Here is a 20,135-nt window from a genome sequence, read left to right as displayed (position 1 = left end):
GAAAGTTGCAGTGATTCATCTGTGTGTTTATAATGAACACACTTCTGAGCAGGAATTAAAGGTAAGAAAACGCTTCAATAATTAGATAATTGAATTATTATCTGCTCAGTGACTTGTAATTATTGTGATAAAATTAAATGGGTTGGTAAGAGTACATTTTTTCTGAGAAGGAGGGGAGAGTGATGCATGTGTGTATGTGTGTGTCAGCAGAAAAAGCACAGAATCATCAGTCACACACACACACACACACACAGACACACACAAGAACACATTACACAAGCACAAACCACTCTTATAAATGCACCCAGCTGAGACTCTGAGCTAAATGATAGTCACATTATCATCCAAATTTAGAGCAAAATTCAAACAAATTTCCAGAAAACTAGGAGACAATTCCAGAGAATTAATCTGTGTTTCCATCCCTGACTGTTATGTGAATATCAGGGGTTGATGCATCAAGGTAAACAGTTGATGGTGCTACTTTTCCAATCAGGTGGTGATAAACCACAGCAGAAGAAAAGGACACAATGATCTGACGCCTGTCAAACCTTTTATCTCTTTTTTTTCCTGACAATTTAACACTGAAAATTTGAAAATAGGAAAAAGAGGAGAGGTATCAGGCCACATAAGAGGAGGAAAGAGGGCAAAAAAGAAGACAGGATAAGTATGACACAGGAATAAAGAGAGAGACAACACTTGAGAGGAAAGAAAAAGTGAGAAAAATATGAAATGAAAGAATGAAAAAGGCACTGGGAAAAGAGGGGAGAAAATAAGCGAGGTAATAGCTAAAGCAAAACATTAGTAAAGTGAAGAGCACCTGATGGCAATTTCAAACCCAATGAGGAGCATTAAACTACTTGAGTAAAACCCAGTAAAATCTGCTGTAGCTCAGCAGTAAAATGACTTTACTGAAAATATTAAGGAAAAATCAGTTTAATCTCCCTGCTCTCCTTCATATCAAGCATTCTCTCTGGGTTGTGGATAATGGATTTCAGAAAAAAGGACTCTGAATCACTAGTTGGTAGACTGCTATGGATTTAATACAAGGATATTTGATTTATGAGTATATTTAATGACACAGAATACTTGCTACATGATAAGGAGGACTGCTTGAAATGGGCATGGTACAGTGGCCTTGTACTTTTAGGTTTTATCCATGTGTACTGTTAATTATTACTGCATACTATCACTTCCTAATGAGTATGTTATTTTATGAATAGGGATAGAGGGGAGGGAGGAGGGGGCTTATTTCACAGCAGACCTTTTGACTTTTTATATCAGGAAAAACACAAGTGGAACTAACAACACTGATGTCAGTGCTGTTTTATTTTGGTGTCCCAGTAAGCCATTAAAGTGACCCAGCCCTGACACTGGAACAGCTGAATGGAATGTGGCAGCAATTAGTGTTATTAATTACACCTGTGCTAAATGTCAAAATATCTGGAGTACAGAAGACCGATATGTTTCTGCTCTCTCACTATCTGAGGTCAGGGGACAACAGCTGGATAACAGCTTACAGCCTTTTACTTTCACTTCAGAAACTCTTCTGTCAGTAAAGGATCTGTCACACAGTACAGCTCTGATGTCGAGTCAGCAGTCAGTGCCAGTCAGAGAGACTGCTGGCCAATTAACTTACTTCCAGGCTTCTTTCATGGACAGTGGTTTCCATTCAGGGATGAATATGAACCTAAAATCATCTAAACACACTTTACTCTACTACAATTTTTCTATCATATATTAATGGTTTGCTGTAGTTGTGATTCATGGAGTTTTGAGGCTGATGCTCATTATCCTGAGGTTTGATCAAATCTTAAAGGAACTGATACTTCTATGAAAATATGAATATTGTTTATTTCACCTACCAACAACTCTAAAGTAGGGGTCAACCAGTTATCAGAATGGATTATAATTGGATCTGATTTTAATCATTTTTCTCATTATCAAGATTGTTATTTAGTTTCACCTGATACACATTTCATTCATTGGAGGCGAAAACAGATGCTTTTAAATCAGTCACTTATCTCCTCTGCCTGATTCCCACATAATAAACTTTGCTGCAGTAAAAGATAGTTACTGGGACATAGACTTTAGAGAAGGATTCAATTTTTTAAAATTGTGTTTTACTGTTTTCTCTCTTTTACTTTATTTATTTTTTACAGGAAAAAACAACCTTCAGGGATCTATTTAGTTATTCTAATCTATTCAGAATTTCAGGTTTATTAATAAGAAATGCAGCTGGGAGTTCCCTGCACCTTATTTTTTTAAATATTATGTTGAAATGTTCTGTTTTCTCAAATTTTTAAACACAATTTTTCATTTTTTCTGCAAATATAAATTGACTCCAAATATCTGTTATTGGTGGTCTCGTTTGGTTTTACAGGAAGATACATGCTTGAAATGATCAACAGTTTATTCATTCATATAGTACCTATGTGCAGCTTCCCAGTGTAGTGCCTGATATGGTCAGTTCGAACAGGTTTTGTTTTTTGTCTCAAGCAAAAATAGTGCCAAACCTTTTATGAGCACATCATTATTGTGCATCAAGAAACAGTTCCAGCACATAGCAAGGTATATAGGCTGTTGACCAATTAACTGTATTGTGGTTAATATTTGAGTTTTGTTTTTAATGGAGAGTGTCCAATGCAGGCTGCAGAATGAATGGTTATTGTTGTTGGTGAAATGATATGCTGGTAACAGTCATTAATCTGAATTTAAGGGATGATAATGCTCTGTGGCACCGTCACCTTGTCATTAAGGATTGGCAAACATTTAATTTGCACAACCCATCTAATGATAAATAATACAATTCTGCCAAAAACATTTTCTTGTCATTACAGTATAAAACAGTATCTAAGAAGTAGATCCAAAAGAATCTGAATATTTTTCTAAATTTATTTTTAGATTATTTATCAAACTTTTTTAAGTGTAGTAGATAGCGCGAGTGAGCTCTGCTTAGTAAACTAATTTTATTTTCTGCATATTGGTTTTCTATGTGGAATGGAGGAAACAGATGATGAAATATCTTGTTCTCTGCAGGCCACAGATAATAATGCTGTGGATAAAGTTTGTCAAAGTTTCTCAGTGTAAACATAGTTTGTTATTAATGTTTCAGTGTGGCTAACCTGGCATAAACCAATTTACATAATCATGCCACTATTTTTTCCTCCTCAACTTGTTTTTCGTTTTTTTTTTTTTTTTTTATCAGTGTTTTCGTCTTGTTTTGCTCTTTTTCTTGTTTTTCTTTGCTTGCCTCTCTGCCAGAGGTATCGATGTGTGAGAGACAGAAGGGTCTGCATCTTAAGGTTGTCTAATGCAATTAACTTGACCACTGGGTTTTCTGTCTGTGTGTGTGTGTGTCTGTGAGAGAGAGAGAGAGAAGGCCACATACATGGAGAGAAAGTTAGCACTGATGGTCTTTTGAGCAAATATATGTGTGTGTGTGTGTGTGTTGGTGAAAAAACATGTGTTTGTGCCCTTCTTCAACATCAATGGACAAATTAAACTTGTGTGTGTGAGAGAGAGAGTGAGTGTATAGACATAATGAACCTCTTGACTCCTTATTTTCCAGACCAGTGGCTGAATCATGTTGAATCATGTTTCAAGTGGAAGAAAACAAAGGGTATCAAGTCACCTCAACCAAATACACTCACGCACACACACACACACACACACACACACACACACACACTAAAAGAAAAAAGCCAATAAGAATAAAATTCAATATCTCTAAAACAGAAATATAATGTAAAATGCCTGCTATGTTCCCTGGGTGCTCTCTGTATGTGCTGACATGAAACTAGACCACAAACAGAAGCATCAGTCCTTCAACAGCTGAAACCAAGCTTACTGACATTATCATCCCAAACCAACTTGACTTGGGTTTCAGCCTATCCAGGATGAACAGAGAGGGAGTGACATATCTCTCTCTTGCAGTGCTGTGTTTGTTTAAAGTTAAACTCCATCCAAAAGCACCCAAACACACCAAAAATTACCCAGACAAACCTGCTTCACTCTCTCACTCTGTCAGGCTCACAGTGCCTCCTTAATGCTCTGTGCCGCTGAATAATTCCTACTCTGGTAATCTTTAAGAAATAAATCAGTTGTTCTAATGTGTGTATTTGATGCTACAGACTACTTTAGTTAATCCATTTATCTGTTTGGAGTAAAATGTGCTCTCTCAAAAACTTAATACTCGCAGTCAGTTCCATCCTAAACATTATAGTTTCATACAGAGCTTTAAATATTTGCAGTGATTTAACCAAAGACAAACTGAGCCAATCAACACCCTCCCTGCCCTTCACATCAAGGTCAAAGGTGAGAATCGGGTACAACAGAGGTTCAGTGTCTTGCTGATGGATAATATAGCAAAGTCTGCCAGACCAGAGGCATGACCTTGACCTCCAATCTTCTGATGGCAGAACAGATTCTCCCTCCCTATCATCTCTATAGAAACCAGATATTTTAGTTTTAAGCCCTGCTAGCAGCATGGCTCTAGTAATGGAAATGTCAGTCGTCTGTCAATTCTTACACCAGTTAAACTAGACTAAAATCTCTCATCCATTAAATGATGTGATTTCTTCTAATGTCACCATGAGGCTGACATTTTAGTTTAAGAGTTTATTGAAATGTCTTTACAATACTGGATGGATTGCTATTACATTTTTGTACAAATATCTATGTTGCCCAGATGATGAATCCTATAATCCGATTTTGGTGATCGTTAGACTGATAAACTGATAAATAGGTATTGAACAGATTATTATATTTTTCTTACCAGATGAACTAGATACTAAATGAAAAGTCAAGGAATCATCAAAGTTCCCACTGATGCCTGCACCTAATTCCAGTTTGGTTTTCTTAACCTTGTTAATTTATTCTGAGAATTTGCTTTATCAGAGTGGCCTCTGGTCTACTGAACTGCTACAGAAATAGACTGTTTTGAATGACCAGTTCCTTTATATTTCCTTGTTATGTCCATGTATGCAGAGTTCCAAACAAGTGGGGTGGTTTTGTGAAGCATTGCATTAATTATCCAGTACAGTATTTACTACTTAGAATGACTTCAACGCCAACAGACAAACCTAAATACAACTAGAAAAGGCAAGAAAAAGCAAGGTAAATCATAACTCTAACTTCCATTTGCTTTTGTGACTTTGATGTCAGTGGTTGTCTGTGCAGGGTTTCTGATTTGTGCCATCATGTGTTAGTATGGCAGAGCTGATACAGAAATACATTTAAGAAACAAAGTGAAGGTAATCACCTGGTTTACCTCAGTGTATAAATAGATAGACTGAATTAAATTAAAAGTAAAACATGGGGATGTGTGATAAGGAAGTATACAATCCAAATTTCATTGCCATGATTTATCAGTTCAAGGACATTGTGAGTTGAAACTCAGCTCACTATCTGTGCTGTGTGTATCCCTCCTCTTAGTCTGGCATTGCCTGTGTTTTTCTTCTGTAGTATCCATAAATAAAAAAAAATCCAAAATAATCCTAAGAATCGTACTGACAAATGCCTCATTGGAACTTGTTTTAATGTTGTTTATCATTTTAACAGCAAAATGCCTTTATCCAACAAAAGAATACCACGTTTTTGCCGTTGGTAGCATTAATTTGCATCTTCATGGGCTTATTACTGAGGTTATTTTGAGGACATTTGTCAAAAACACATTCTCACTAATCAACACATGAATATGACAATGTGTTGCTGCTTTTTCCACAAGGATTTTTCAGGTACAACAATTCTTTTAAAGTGCAAATCATATCACGAGGAAATCCATATTACACAATAAAACACCCCTGCTGTTCTGTATATATCTGATGAAAAGAAAACATTTTTGAATGACTAGTGACTAAGATGCCTGGTAAAGGAGGAAATGCTGTCACTGCTGTCCTGGAGTCCAACAAAAGGCTTGACTTTGAGACTAGCCAAACTTTTCCTAACCCTACCCGAGTCATTTGAGTCAAATAATATCATCCTGCTAATAGTTGCATCAGACCAGAAAACACTTAGGGCATTACGAATTATGTATTTTGCCATTTAATTTGGAGAAACTGTTAGGCCAGTGAGATACTTTGGGGGTACAATTAACTGCTAGCATTTTTGGTGTATGTCCCTATCCTATAGAGAGTGGTGTATGTCATATCAAACAGTCACATGAACAAAAATACAGAGCATACATTTGCATTTTGATTGCCAGCAATACCACAACCTTCATTCCTAAACATTTGTCATTGTGGACCCAAATAATCCCTACAAGCGTTTCCCAACATGACTCCTTTATTGACAGGATGACACTGTCAGTACTTTACCAAATAAGCTATACATATACATACACACACACACACACACACACACCACACACACACACATATATATATATAAAAAAAAAAAAAAATATATATATATATATATATATGTATGTATGTATGTATGCTTATTAGACCATCACAAAATAATTCATATCAGTACTTCTACTGATGACTAGAAATACTTTAAAACTAATAATTGTTTTCAATACAACAAGAGAACATATTTGGAAAAATGCATCATACTAAGTGTTCTTTGTTCAACTCCATCATTTCCCTAATGAGGACACTTATTTAAAGAGGGTTAAAGTCATGTAATTGCATGGGAAAAGTTTTATGAAACACTTTGCCTATGTTATAAAGCATTCAACTGAAAGACTGCAAACTAAGGAACAGGATCCTAAAATAGATAAGTAATAATCTACAAGTAACAACACCAAACGGTGGTGGCTGACATGAGTCATTCTGTTTGCTTTCACCATCAGTCTTTATACCTGTCTGTACCTCTCTCTATATGTATACTGTCAAACTTCATCACGGTGTACAACATTTGAGAAAAATATTCTCTTTAAAACAGAAATTTATCATCTTCACACCTTAGGTTTGAATTTTCACACAGCTATCACATTTTCTCTCATATTTGAGTGCGATTTTACGTCATCACAATCACTGATCATCATAACAGTTCCTCTGTTTTAAGAAATCTGTTTTATTTTCTGACTTATCACTAAGAAACTTCTCAAACTATAGTGCATTTCTTTAGTGTTTACATGCTCAGTATGTTCCAGTCACAAGTTCATTGCTAAATTCATTGATTCCACTGCCATACCCAACCTTGTTGAGCTGATCTATGAAGAGCCCATTAAAACTTTTATGCCCTTTGATAACATTTTTCTAAAACAAGAATTTAAAAAGTATTTTTCTGATTAATAACTGGATAATTCTCTATTTTATTATGAAAGGAAGCAGAGGAAGCAGCTTTAAAACTCCCACAATGAATGCACATATCTGAGTGACAACTGGACTTCTAGCCTGTTTGGCCTTTGCGATTATGTTCACTTTACAATAAGAAACAGTTAAAGCAGTTTGAGCAAAGAGATTTGATTTGAGTTGAGAGAAAATGTTGTGCCCTAACATTCCAACATTCGGTCATCTGCATCACTGCCGGGTGAAGAAAGCTCCCAGTGCCTCGATGCCATGACCTTTTTAGAAATACAACTGTGCCCTGAGTCCAATCGCCATGAATTGGTTTGGGGATGCAAACCCAGACAATGAATTCTAAAATTGGCATAATGCATCTTTTAAATGTTACATAACCCCCTGACCTCTAACTTTTAGATCAATGAGATCAACAACAGCCGAATATTCTGTTCTTTGTGTTGTTTGTCTCTTTCTCCTCTGTCTCCTGCCATCTCTGTGTCTCGCTTTCTATTTAAGTTGCAAAGTCATGTTAATAGGAAGAGCAAGTGTGTATGTGTATGCGTGTGTGTGTGTGTGTGTGTGTGTGTGTGTGTGTGTGAGTGTGTAGTAACCTCATCGAGTCCCTCTGTCTTTGGAGAACAGAGCCAATTTCACAATGAATTAGGAGGTGAGTCTCTAACTAGGTCATGAGCCCTTAACACACGTACAAACACGCACACACATACGCGCGCACACACACACACACACACACACACACACACACAGTGTGTCGAATTGAGAAAGAGAGGGGAATAGATGGAACAGGAGGACAAGAGAGTACAGGAGAGATCAAGAGAAGAACAATGTAACACAGAGAGAGGAAAGATGGACAGGAAACAATAGAGTGAGAGGAAGGCAGAGAGAGAAAGAAAGAGGGGAGAGAGAACAAGGGACAAGAGAGGAAAAAAGGAAAATAACAGTGAGAGAGATGGAGAGACGGACAGCAACAGATGTAGACAGGAAGGGAAAGACACACATTCTTTTAATGTGCTCTGTGTCCTACAGAAAGAGCAAGTGTGTGTGTGTGTGTGTGCATGGGAGGGGGAAACTGTCATGCAGGGGAAGTAATGTTGCATTAGGCTTAACATTATTCCAGTGAGGTTACAAACATTTTGCACCACAGCAAATCACCTCTCTTTCTTTGTCTCCCTCTGTCTGTCTCTCTCTCCCTGTCTGTCTCTCACACACAGACACAGAAATCCTGAGCAGTGTTAAATTTAGCCTGAATGCTGTGTACTTTGCTAACACGCATTTTACTTTGAAATGCCTCTGAAATATGAATGAGACTTTTTTGAAAAATGGCTACGGGTGGAAATAGACTGAGGAATAGAGAAGCAAACATACAGAGAGAGAGAGAGAGAGAAAATTGGTTGAAACAAAGTATGCAGAGGAACAAGATTAGACAATGATGTCACCTAGAGTAAATCTGGAAAATGAATGCTAACTGGATGAGCTCAGAGATTTAGCATAGCACAGAAAGCATAGGATTGCCTGGTAAGTAACAGAGAACAATGTAAAGGTATGCTCAGAATGACAGTGACATGACTTTTAGAGATGGCTGCATACAAGGTCAATAAAAAGACAGTGGAGTTGAACAGATTCCAATTCGCTCCAGGTGGCGAGAATGTAGGCAAAGACATGCCTGAGTGAGTTGAAAGTGTGCTAAAAAGCTAGCATGTAGGTAGCAATGCCTGCACCCAGTCTGTACAGTTGGCACATTTGCTGTTTGTGGCACATAAACACAGGATGCACAAAGGTTTGGTGTTTTTTTTGCTGTAAAAGGAACTCTTACCTTTATGATCACTGTCTGTCATGCTTGTATGAGTATGTTGCCATCCACCGGTTATTGTGTGTATTTTCATTTTGAAAGTTTTTAATAAGGATGACAAGTTGTTATATCAAAAAAAAGTGCAATGGAAAGAGACTAGTGAATAAATCATGAGGTACATGATTTACAACTACTGACGCTTCCACTGAAGAGATGAAAAACTGTGGCAGATGACAACATCAGGTCTGCATGGACTGATAAGAAGACTATAATCATAAAAATCAAAAACATTAAACAAATATAAATGGCATATTTCCATCACAGGAAACTACTGTGTGCAAGTGTCTTGTTTTTTTCTGATGATAGTTCATGCACCAGGAAAAATGATAAGATGGGTAAACTGTCCCTCCTTAACAGGTGCAACAAAATTAACAGGAGAGGCCAGTGTGTCAGTCAAGTGTAGTGTGTACCTGTCCTCATAGCCCAAATAAGAGGTCTCATCAGGCAGTATAACGGAAAGTGTAGGTGGAGTTTGGATGTGCAGAGGCTTCTGCAAACTTTGCATGCCTTTTGTTACATTTCAGTAGATCCAGTAGATTACTGGATATATATATGTATGTGTACATATATATGTATGTATATGTATGTATGTGTATATATATATATATATATATATATATATATATATAACATTTTGGGAACAGATACATTTTTTTAACTATCAAATCTAAGCAGATGATCTTGTTGTCTTTGATTTCTTTTATAGTCCATTTTCTAAAATGTGCAACCAGCTATCCCAACATTTTGATATCTTCAGTTCTTATACAGTCATAAAGAACGAGGACACACATCATGCCAGATACATCATCATACACCTACTCTTATTTGTATGTATGTAGGCTTGCGGGCAAACACACACACACACACTCTCTCCCTCCCTCTCTCTCTCTCTCTCTCTCACACACACACACACACACACACACGCACACAGAGCTGTGGTGCAGTAGGTAGCAGATTGCTCCTGAAGGCAGCTCAGGGCTGCTGGAGCTCTTCACTGTGGGGTATGACGGATATAAAAACAAGATTAGAGAGTTCAGTCTGTCTGCTTCTCACTGTCCCTCTGTCTGCACAAATGCACTTTGATTTAAAAAATAAAAAGACTTTTATGTCTGTCACTTCCTCCAAGAATCTATCATTTGATCATTTCAATGAGCTACATTAATGTCTTGGATAATGATGTAAATCAGGGTTGAGATGTAGATTATTTTATTTATGTTTTTGCTGCCATTTTAATTTTATTGTATGTACCTACAGTGGCACAGTAAATAAGCATTTATCATTAAATTATAATTCATTATGTCTCAATTTTAAGTTAAATTATGGGTATATATGTTACATGTACATGAACTTTTAATGACCTGCATTTCTGGCTTGGATTTAGTAATAACATGATAAACAGCTCTACATCTCTCTTTCCTTTGCTCCATCAGTCTATTTATCTCTCCATTTCCATCTATGTTATTCATTATTTTGTAGTTTCTGCTGAAACTTTAGATATAAAAACAACTGTAAGTTTTAATATTTCATTTTTCAGAAAGTGCCCTTTTCATTTTTTTCTTACTTTTTCATTCTATACAACCTGAACAATAAATACAACAAAATACAAGTTCAAAGGTTCACTTTCCAGCTTTTCAGAGTTTTCAGTGACATCGCAGTCTTCGTCAGTTAACAAAACTAGGTCAGACATCATAATCTGGCCGAAGTGTGGCTCTTACCTCATATAACAATAGGCGGTCATATTTGAAAGGTAAGATTTAAAAAGCCAGGTTCTCATTTCCTTTCTTCATTCTCCCTCCTTCTACCTTAACTGTGCTTCTTTAAAACAGTTGTCTCGTTCTTTCCTGTTTCTTTCTCATTTTTCTGTTTTTCGATTCTTTCTGTTTCTTTTTCTCTGTTTTTTCCCTCATTTCTCGCTCCCTCCACTGACCCTGAGTTACCCTTGCTCTGACCCAATCAGATCTGTTCTACCCAGCGAACCGTGTATGTGCTTCATCTGTTTATGTTTGCTTAAGTATTTCAGTGTGTGTCTCAGTGTGTGATCTATTCTGGGGCCTCCACTCTCCAGGCTACAGCAGTAATACTATATGACTCTGTATTCTGTGATCACTAGAGAGATCACACAGTATCACTAACAACTGCGTGATCACGAACACACATAAGGGTATTCACACACAAACACATTTTTAAAAAAAAACTTTCAATTTAAGACTGGTTGAATAAGGTGGGGAAGGTTTCATAAAATTAGCACTGCAAGCTTTTCTTCATCTAATATTCTGTTGTGATTTGTTTATGGCTAATGCTATCACTGACCATTGGTCAAACTTTGACTTATGACCTGAAATTACTGCAAAAGTAGGATTTTAATCACAATCACACTGTAGTAGTAATCGATCAGGGTCTTGAGAATTATTAATTTTAGCTTGACCCTGGAATTACCCTCTCGTGGTTGTATGCCTCCACCAAGCAGTCAAATTGCAGAAAATATGGGTGTTGAATGACCAGAGAAGTGATTTTGCAACCAGCTGATGTCACAGTGAAGCTGACCTAAAATGTCATCATATCATAATTTTATCATATTAAATATTTGTGTGAAATGTTGTCATAATTAGCATAGGGCCTCTTGAGTCAGGGCCAAAAGCATGTTTTTTGAGGTCACAGGGACCTTGACCTTTGACCTTTAAATAACAAAATATAATCCGTTCATTCTTGAGTCCAAGTGAACTTCAAGGCATTCCTGAGATACTGTGTTCACAAGAATAGGACAGACACATGTATGGACATGCGGAGGACAAACAGACAACCTAAAAACATAATGCCTCTGGCAGAGGCTTAAAAATGCATATAAACATTTTTATTGCACTGTAATTGTTTTTTTTTTTTTTTAATTGTCCTAATTAAATTTTCTCTCCTCCACCAGATCTTTGCCCTTGCGTATTTCTGACAATGGAAATTTCTAGTAATAGCATCAAAAAAGACAGCAGAACTGCAGACAGAAACACATGCCAATACCCCCTGCCTCTCTAACCCCCTGCCTCTCTAACCCACAGTTATGACTCTGGAATGAATGGCCTTCAAGAAACACATTCAGTGCACCATTTCTTTACCAGCAGTGACTCTTTTAACTCCATCACCTTGTTGCAACCTCTTTTTCTACAATGGTTTAATGGCATCTAACTAAAGGAGAAAAGCTCTGCCTATTGGTCACCTTGAGGAACCAATGTCAAGTATCCATATGACAGGATGGAAACATGCATTAATTGCAAGTATTTTAAATATGCAAGTATTTTCTATGGCCTAAATTTGCTTGAAATTTGGATGGAAACCTACCTATTGTATCTTAAGGACTTCTGATCCTCTGACTTTTCTTCTGGTGCCAACATCAGGTTCAAAAGAGGGCATTAGTATTAATCACAGAGCTGTTGGTGTGGCTTTAGATGCTTGGTCTTGTTACAGGTAAACTGTATGCCATTAGAAAAAAGATGCTATAATTATGCTCTCAATATATTGACTCCTTGCTTTTCTAAGTCCAATTTGTTTCTCATAGTTTTCATTCGTAATACATGTGCAAAGTGTGTACTAAAGCAGACCTATTTTAAATTTAGTAAAGCTCAAGGGCTAAGTTTGGATGCACTTTCTCACGAGTGCTGCTCTGAATGTTGGGATTTCAATTAAATGTTTGCAGCTTAATAAAATGTGCTCATTTTTCACCATTGCAAAAAGAAACCTTGTTTAGTAAGCACTGTGTCTTTACATATATGTATAGTTATGGTATGTATAAATTAATTATTTTGATTTGATTTTTTTTTATACAGACAGGAAGTATTCAGTGACCCAAGTAGCACTGTCAACATTATAGTTTATTCTTTTTACACATTCACTAAAACTATTTGTGACAGAGCTGCATTACATCACATTACACATTTTTCTTCACCATGTAAATATAGATTAGTTTAAGTGAGAAAAGAAGACTTCACTGGCTGAGTTGTGCTGATGGATGTGGTGCCCTTTATGTGACCTGACCAAAAGTAATTCTATAACAGGAAAATAGTATGGGCAAACATACATACAAACATACTTCACTTGTCTTTACTGGTTTTTATTTCAAATTGGGTTTATTTGAAATCAAATGTCAAGCAATAAGGTATAAAACAGAACTACTATAAAGTAAAACAAGCCCAAATGTACACAATCAGTCTAAAGTCTGCACCAAGGCTTCAAACTGAACAGCATCGTAAACACATGGGATTAGCCAGCCTTACAAAGTGTACACTTCCCTCAGGTGAAGTAGTTAATTAAAAGCTGTGAATATTTAAAAAGAGTAAGAAGCTTTGATTATACAATAAGTAGTTCCAACCAAGCAATCTGATTGGTCAAGACATTTAGAATGTGCTCAAATCAGCATGACAGCATGACAGCATGCCTTACTCATCACTAAAAATATTACTCCGCCATATACATTTTACTTTGTTGGTAATAGTTGTATAATTGCAATATTACAAGTGCCTCGGTCTGGACCGCATCCCCGCTGTGCTCGAATGACGTTAAAGCACACCCTCTTGGTTAATATTGCTTAAATGAACCACATCCAGAGTGTGACATTTAGAACACATCCTTCCTACTGGAGGTTTTTCCTCAATCTCAGTCAAATTTGGGTCTATTTCCAGCATTTCTTTTCAGCTATGTGTATTTTCCTGGAATCAACATCATAGCCAACAGCTGATCTGCAGGCTCTGCCTGTGTCTTTACTTTAATCTCCATTTAATGTTGAAAGCATGGTGATAAAACCTTCTGCCAAGAGACACAGACCTAACTAGAGGATCAAGGACAGAGATGTTTAGCCAAGGCCTGGCACACACTGACAGATGTCTTGGGGGCTGGTTTCACTGAAAATTATTTACAGTGGAGGCGTGCTCTTGGAGATACCGAGCTGAAGTTGGAGAAATCCCTGATTCCACCATGTGAGATAGATGGATCCTGTACAACAGCATATGCTGCTGCTAAAATGCTGAACTACCATGACATAGTAAATTGTTTGAGAGTCAGATGTCAACAATGCACATAGACACATAAAGCATACACACACTCAGTGTGTGCTATATACATTCATGCATGTACACAGTCTCACACATATCTTGCTTTGGGTCATGAGGATTGGAGCTGGAATAGCCAGAGAATTGGCTCTTAGCTCTCTATTTGTAGAAATGAAGAGAAAAGAGGAAAAGATCTAAATGTGGATGAATATAGAGAGGAAGAGAAGGGGAAAGGCTGAAAGAGGAAAAAGAGTAATAAGAGTGAGAGAGTATTCTGGCTTCCTGAACAGGATGAGATAAATTGGCCCCACAGCATTCTGCATGTGTAGCATCCAACTGACACACACACACACGCACACACACACACACACACCGCTCAGTTCATTCATGCTTATATTACATCACAAAGTTCATTTATCCCCATATGCTAGTTTGCTTTCCTGATCATTTCTGTGATGTATCTGATAATGACAAGTAACATCACAGGGTAACGTGAGCTGCATGTGGAGTTTAACTTTTGTGATTTTCAGTCAAACTGATGTAGATTATTTCATTATGGTCACATTATAATGGCCACTGTTTGCCTAATGAGAAAACCACTGAGAATCACAATTGGCAAACCTCATAATTTACTGTGAAAATTAATTAATTTACCTTGGAAACTCAGCTTGATGACATAATACATCTATTTGAACAGATTTACACATCTTCCAGGGATTAAAATAATATAACGCAAATTAAAATTCAAATCCTCTAAGAAGATGATTAAAAAATGGACTGGTACTTATATAGCGCTTTTCTAGTCGTATCGACCACTCAAAGCACTTTACACTACCCATCACATTCACCCATTCGCCACACAGTGCTTGCACTATTACAAAGCGCTCTAACACATTCACACACCGATGTTGCAAACATGGGCAACGTGGGGTTCAGTATCTTGCCCAAGGATACTTCGGCATGGAGCCGGGGATCGAACAGCTGACCTTCCGATTAGTGGGTGACCCGCTCTACCTCCTGAGCCACAGCCGCCCCACAGCATTGAACTTCTGTTTCCCTTTATATCTCATTTACCTGCTTTTACTGACAGTGTGATCTTTTGACTGTGGTGTAATGAAGTCTGTCTGTTTTCTGTAACACTTTATAGTAGGCTACATTTATTCACCATTAACTAGTTGCTTATTCACATGCACATTGGCTCTTTAAGCACTGATTAATCCCTAACTATACATGATCATATTCTATTGCTTCTAGACCATTAACTTTTCCCTCAATAACTTAGTATAATATGTTCATATGGTAATATGGTCTTTTCTTACATAACTACACATGAAACTGATGACCAAGACCTCACTTTAGAGTGGTAGGAATTACAGAGATTTCATTTAGACTTATTTGGACACTATAATAATATGATCATGTGATGAGTAATAAAGAGCCAATATGCATGCTAATGAAGAACTAGTTAGTGAATAAGTGAAGGCTAATATCAAGTGTAACTGAATTCATTTTTAATTAATACTCTCAGTTGTTGTAACAGCGTACTGTACAAAATGTCCTGCTGTACATTTTATCTTTACTCCGTACCTACTCCATATCTAATTCAACCAATATTTTTTAAATACATACATTACATGGTGCTGTATCAATGAGCATATGCTGTATAGAAATTTAACCTATGGGAAAGTACACAATAATGATCAAAATTATATACAATTATTATTTATTTATTTTTAATATAACTGATTTTTAAAAAAAGTAGCAGGGCAATGAGACAGGATTTTGGGGATTCAGTTATAATGGCTAAGGTTACGAGGGTAGGGTAAGGGGCTGAAAACCTAGAGCTCACTACACTTGTTGGGTCTGACAGTATCATGCATTAGGTCAATGGCAGGTCCCCACAAAGATAAGTGTACAACTGTATATGTGTGTGTGTGTGTGTGTGTGTGGTTTCACAGAGAAGAGAAAGGTTCTATTATATTATAATGAGCCTTCCGTTCATCTGCTATGATGCATTCATTCTGGAACTGACTGCTTCTACACAGAACACTCACCTAACCAGAGCCTGGACTGACTAACACTTGTCTTCAGTGGTTATTTACACCCATCTACTCTCTAGCCATGTGTTTCATTCTCTACAGTGTCTTTGTTCAGTTGACTTGGAGAGCCGACACAAAAGAAGAAGCTAGGTAAGATTTTCTAATTTGACCAAAGCATGACAAACATGTTATTGTATCTAAGCCAAATTACTTCTTTCATTTGTTTATATTTTATCTTCAAATCATCTACATCCTTCCTCTTACTAGAAATGTGCAAAACAAGAATGAACGGCTGTACATTAATAAACTCTTCTGGAAACATCAGTACGCTTTACCATTGTCTGGCTGGGTTCGCTACAACACCTGTCTTTTATTTTCTTTCCTGTACCATCCACAATTCCTTTTCTTTTCATTCTTTTCTTTTATTCTTCCTTTATTTAACCATACTTCCTCTCCTTACCTCCTACCCCTCTCAACTTCCTCCCCTCTACCATCCACTGTTCACCTGCCTTTTCTTTTTCACTTCCTTCCTCTACCTAACCATACTTCTCCTTTATCCTCCTACCTCTTCACCCACTCTATCCTTCATCTTCCTTTCTTCACATTTCCAACTTCATTTTCTCTTCCTCTTACTGATCTTCCTCCTGCTTCCATCCACCTTTCCTTTCTTCTCTCTTATACCTCTCCATATTTTCTATCCCACATCTTCCTTTCTTCACCTCTCACATTTCTATCACTATCTTTCACCATCTCCTCTCCATCCACTCTCCTCCTCCATTCCCTTAATGTTCCTTCCTTTCCTGTTCTCCATATCTTTCTTCATCCTCCCTCCTCAGCTTCATGTTTAGTAATAAGTGTATATACAGGGAGTCATGACAACAGACAGGCTTTCTCTCCAAAGCATGAAGTGCACTGCACATAGCTTACTTCAGATATCAGTGTTACAGTGATCATTAGCTAGCAAGACAACAGTTAGAGTAAATACCCTATGTAATACATTAGTTAGTCGTTAGTCATGACAATGTATATAACTATATAACAACCACATCAAGCTCCTTCACCTGACACTGAAGCTGTCAGGTTCTTCTGCTGTAAACTGAGGGGCACCGACCTCTGGCGTGTGAGTTCTGAAGAGCCGATGCAAACCTGTGAGCATACCTGGTGTTCGTCAGCATAAAGTGAAGGAGAGCCCAGGTTATATTTGAATTATGTCAGTGAGTTAACAGAACATAATATGAAGACCAGTATCTCTAGCTTACTCTCTCTCTGAGGGAGGGTATAATGAAATAAAATCAATCATTTTGTTGATTATGGCCATTATCAAAGACTGGGCTGCAGTAGCAACGCTGTGGCATCTATGGTGTGGACACTCACATGCCGCCTGCTGCAGCAGCTCAGAGGGAGATGTACAGCTGAACACAGTGAACAGATTATGGAGTTAACTGTATTCAGTTTGAGTTTTGAACTGCTGGAGCCTTTTAACATTAAAAACTATAGTGTCATAACCGCATTGGACTCTCCCTCACCTCCTTATGCTGAAGACCACCAGACTGAAGAGCCGATGCGACGGGCGCATACCGGGCCTTACTTGAAACTTGTTACTTGAAAAAATTTACATTAACCAGTGGGACCAGACTGGCTGACCTGACCATGCTAACTCAATGGATGGACAATCTGACAGGATTACCTGTGGTGTCAGGCAGAAACTGGGGGCATACAAATCCTTAGATTGCCTGTTGTGTTAATGTACAAGATTGTGCGAGAAGAAACAACATTCTGGCTGAATATGAGAAGGTCTCTGTTAGAATGTATAAAGTGTTTTCTCTAACATTTTCTTGGGAGGGCAGAGGTGATGTGGTGGGGCAAGTCTAAGGTAAAACTAAACTAAAAAAGAAAAAAAACATGTTATTTACCTAATTTATTTGTTTCATTTCAGCTTAGTGGGAGAGTCTGCTGCATTCTGTTGTCATTTACTGTCGCACCCTCTGCACACACACACACAGTGTGGAAGAGCAGAGAAGACAGGTTGGCAACTCATTATATAAAGCACAATAAAAGCTCAATCTCATGTTCTAAATCTCTGTAAATTCATAGATGGACGGACATCGACCCTATGTCTGAAAGTCAAGCCAAAATATCAGCACTCTGGTGAAAATGGCTCTGCTGATGATGATGGGGACGCTATCCCTGGCATCTAGCTGCTCTCCTGCCTGTCTGTGTGCATGTTTGTGTGTGTGACTAAAAGTAAGTCAGACCCTTTACTACTTTGATTCTGACACCCAACACCCAAGATGAACATTTTGCTTGGTTATGTAAAAGGGTCTATATGTAAGTTTCAGCTATCGCTACATAGCCAACATTATCATTAACAGCTGTTACTGACTTAGCGCTTGCACCTTCTTTGTGTTTACAAGGCAAGAGGTTAGAATATGTCCTCTAGGCAGCATTATTTGAACATTGGTATTATGAGATGAGATAGGCCAGGGCTAGCTGGTTAGCATGCTAACTTCATTGGCATTTCTTTCCACCACACCAGACAGCTGTTGTAAAGGGTTAGTAAGTAGTAGGGTTTAGTATAGTAAAGGGATGAAGTTTGATGCTGAGCTCGCAACATTTTCTCTCGACTAGTAAATAAAGAGCTGTTAATGCTAATATATACATATTGTATGTAAAAGAATTATATATATGTGTGTGTGTGTATTTAAATACACAGTAAATCTACATTGCAGGAGAAAAAATATCATAGAGTTTAGCAATGGTTTACAACCTCTTGTTCCAGCTGGACAACTCAACATGGGAACCAATAGAAACTGTTTCCTATATAGTACATACACAATAAATGCATGGAAAATGTATAAGAATGGCTGTGATTTCCCCTTTCCACTCTTATCTCCCTTCACATGAGTGTACAGATGAAGGGAACCCAGAAAATGTGGTACTGAATAATTCCTTAACAAATGAAGCTATGGCTGCTCATATCAATTCTTCTCAACAGGAGGTAGCTGTACATCTGAACCACAGCACAAAATGTGAGATGAAAAAGGCCCCTTTGGTTCTGGATTCAAATTGTAAGAGATATGGAGCACTAAATGCAAGACAGCGTACTCTAAAAGGATACTGTTGAAGCCGTATCGACTCTCAGTTCATGCTGCTTATCATAGCACATCATATTATGTTGGACTAGAAGATCACTCAGTGTGTGTGTGTTTTCATATGTGTATCTGAGTGCAAGTGCCAAACTAACCAACTGTAAAGTGAAGCAAAGGCAGGGTGCATGTGTACATGAGTGTGTATCATACAAAATAAGCACAATATGTTGTCATTGCTTACAGACATCAATGCATATTGCACATGGCACAGCAATAACAGCAAGAACACAAGCAGTGTGCACATAATGAAAGTGACTGCAGCTCTCCCCACACACTCACACACACATACACGCACACACACATAATACAAAAGTGTAGATGGAATTCAGTGTAAACTTAACTTATAGTAAACTTATAACAGTGCAGATGTTACTGAAGAGTCAAAGTTAAGTCAAAAGTCACTGAAGCTTGAAACAATCTATGTTTAATCTGGGAATAAGACAAATAGACCAAATACAAATACACAAAATGGTGCCAAGAATGTAAATGTATTCAACTGTTTTAGGGTAGCTTGGTATTGTGTGTTTCAAGGAAACTTTAAAAGCGCTGTAGTAATGATGAATGATGTATTGCTGAGTCTACGCATCTGTCAAAATAATGGATGGAGTCACTGAGAGATCCACTGTTATTAAAAGCAGACAGAGTACATATTTCTGCCATGGTTTAAGTCTACTCTGTTACTGTGGTGGCAGTCAGTTTACCCAAACCCATTCTGAGTGCTTTAATGCACAGAAGATCCGGTAGATGCTTGTGTTCTTGGTCCCTGTTAGACAGCCTCACTTGTCCTCACTCTGACCTATCCTATTCATTAATTAACT

General features: G+C 37.6%; 1 protein-coding gene and 1 long non-coding RNA gene across 6 annotated transcripts in view; one reads left to right on the top strand and one right to left on the bottom strand.

Moving 5' to 3' along the window:
* il1rapl2 (interleukin 1 receptor accessory protein-like 2) overlaps nt 1-20,135 on the bottom strand; it is a 430,428-nt gene that overhangs the window by 102,460 nt on the left and 307,833 nt on the right. The window lies entirely within an intron of this gene.
* LOC108879052 (uncharacterized) overlaps nt 16,157-20,135 on the top strand; it is a 52,952-nt gene continuing 48,973 nt past the window's right edge. The window contains exon 1 of the long non-coding RNA XR_007813658.1: nt 16,157-16,318. This is a non-coding gene — a long non-coding RNA (uncharacterized LOC108879052). The remainder of the gene's footprint in view (nt 16,319-20,135) is intronic.

This window comes from Lates calcarifer, linkage group LG8 (genome assembly GCF_001640805.2).
Source record: "Lates calcarifer isolate ASB-BC8 linkage group LG8, TLL_Latcal_v3, whole genome shotgun sequence".
NCBI classification, from domain to species: Eukaryota; Metazoa; Chordata; class Actinopteri; family Centropomidae; genus Lates; species Lates calcarifer.
Note: the sequence above shows the minus strand (reverse complement) of the source record. Positions and strands in the feature narration are given on the sequence as shown.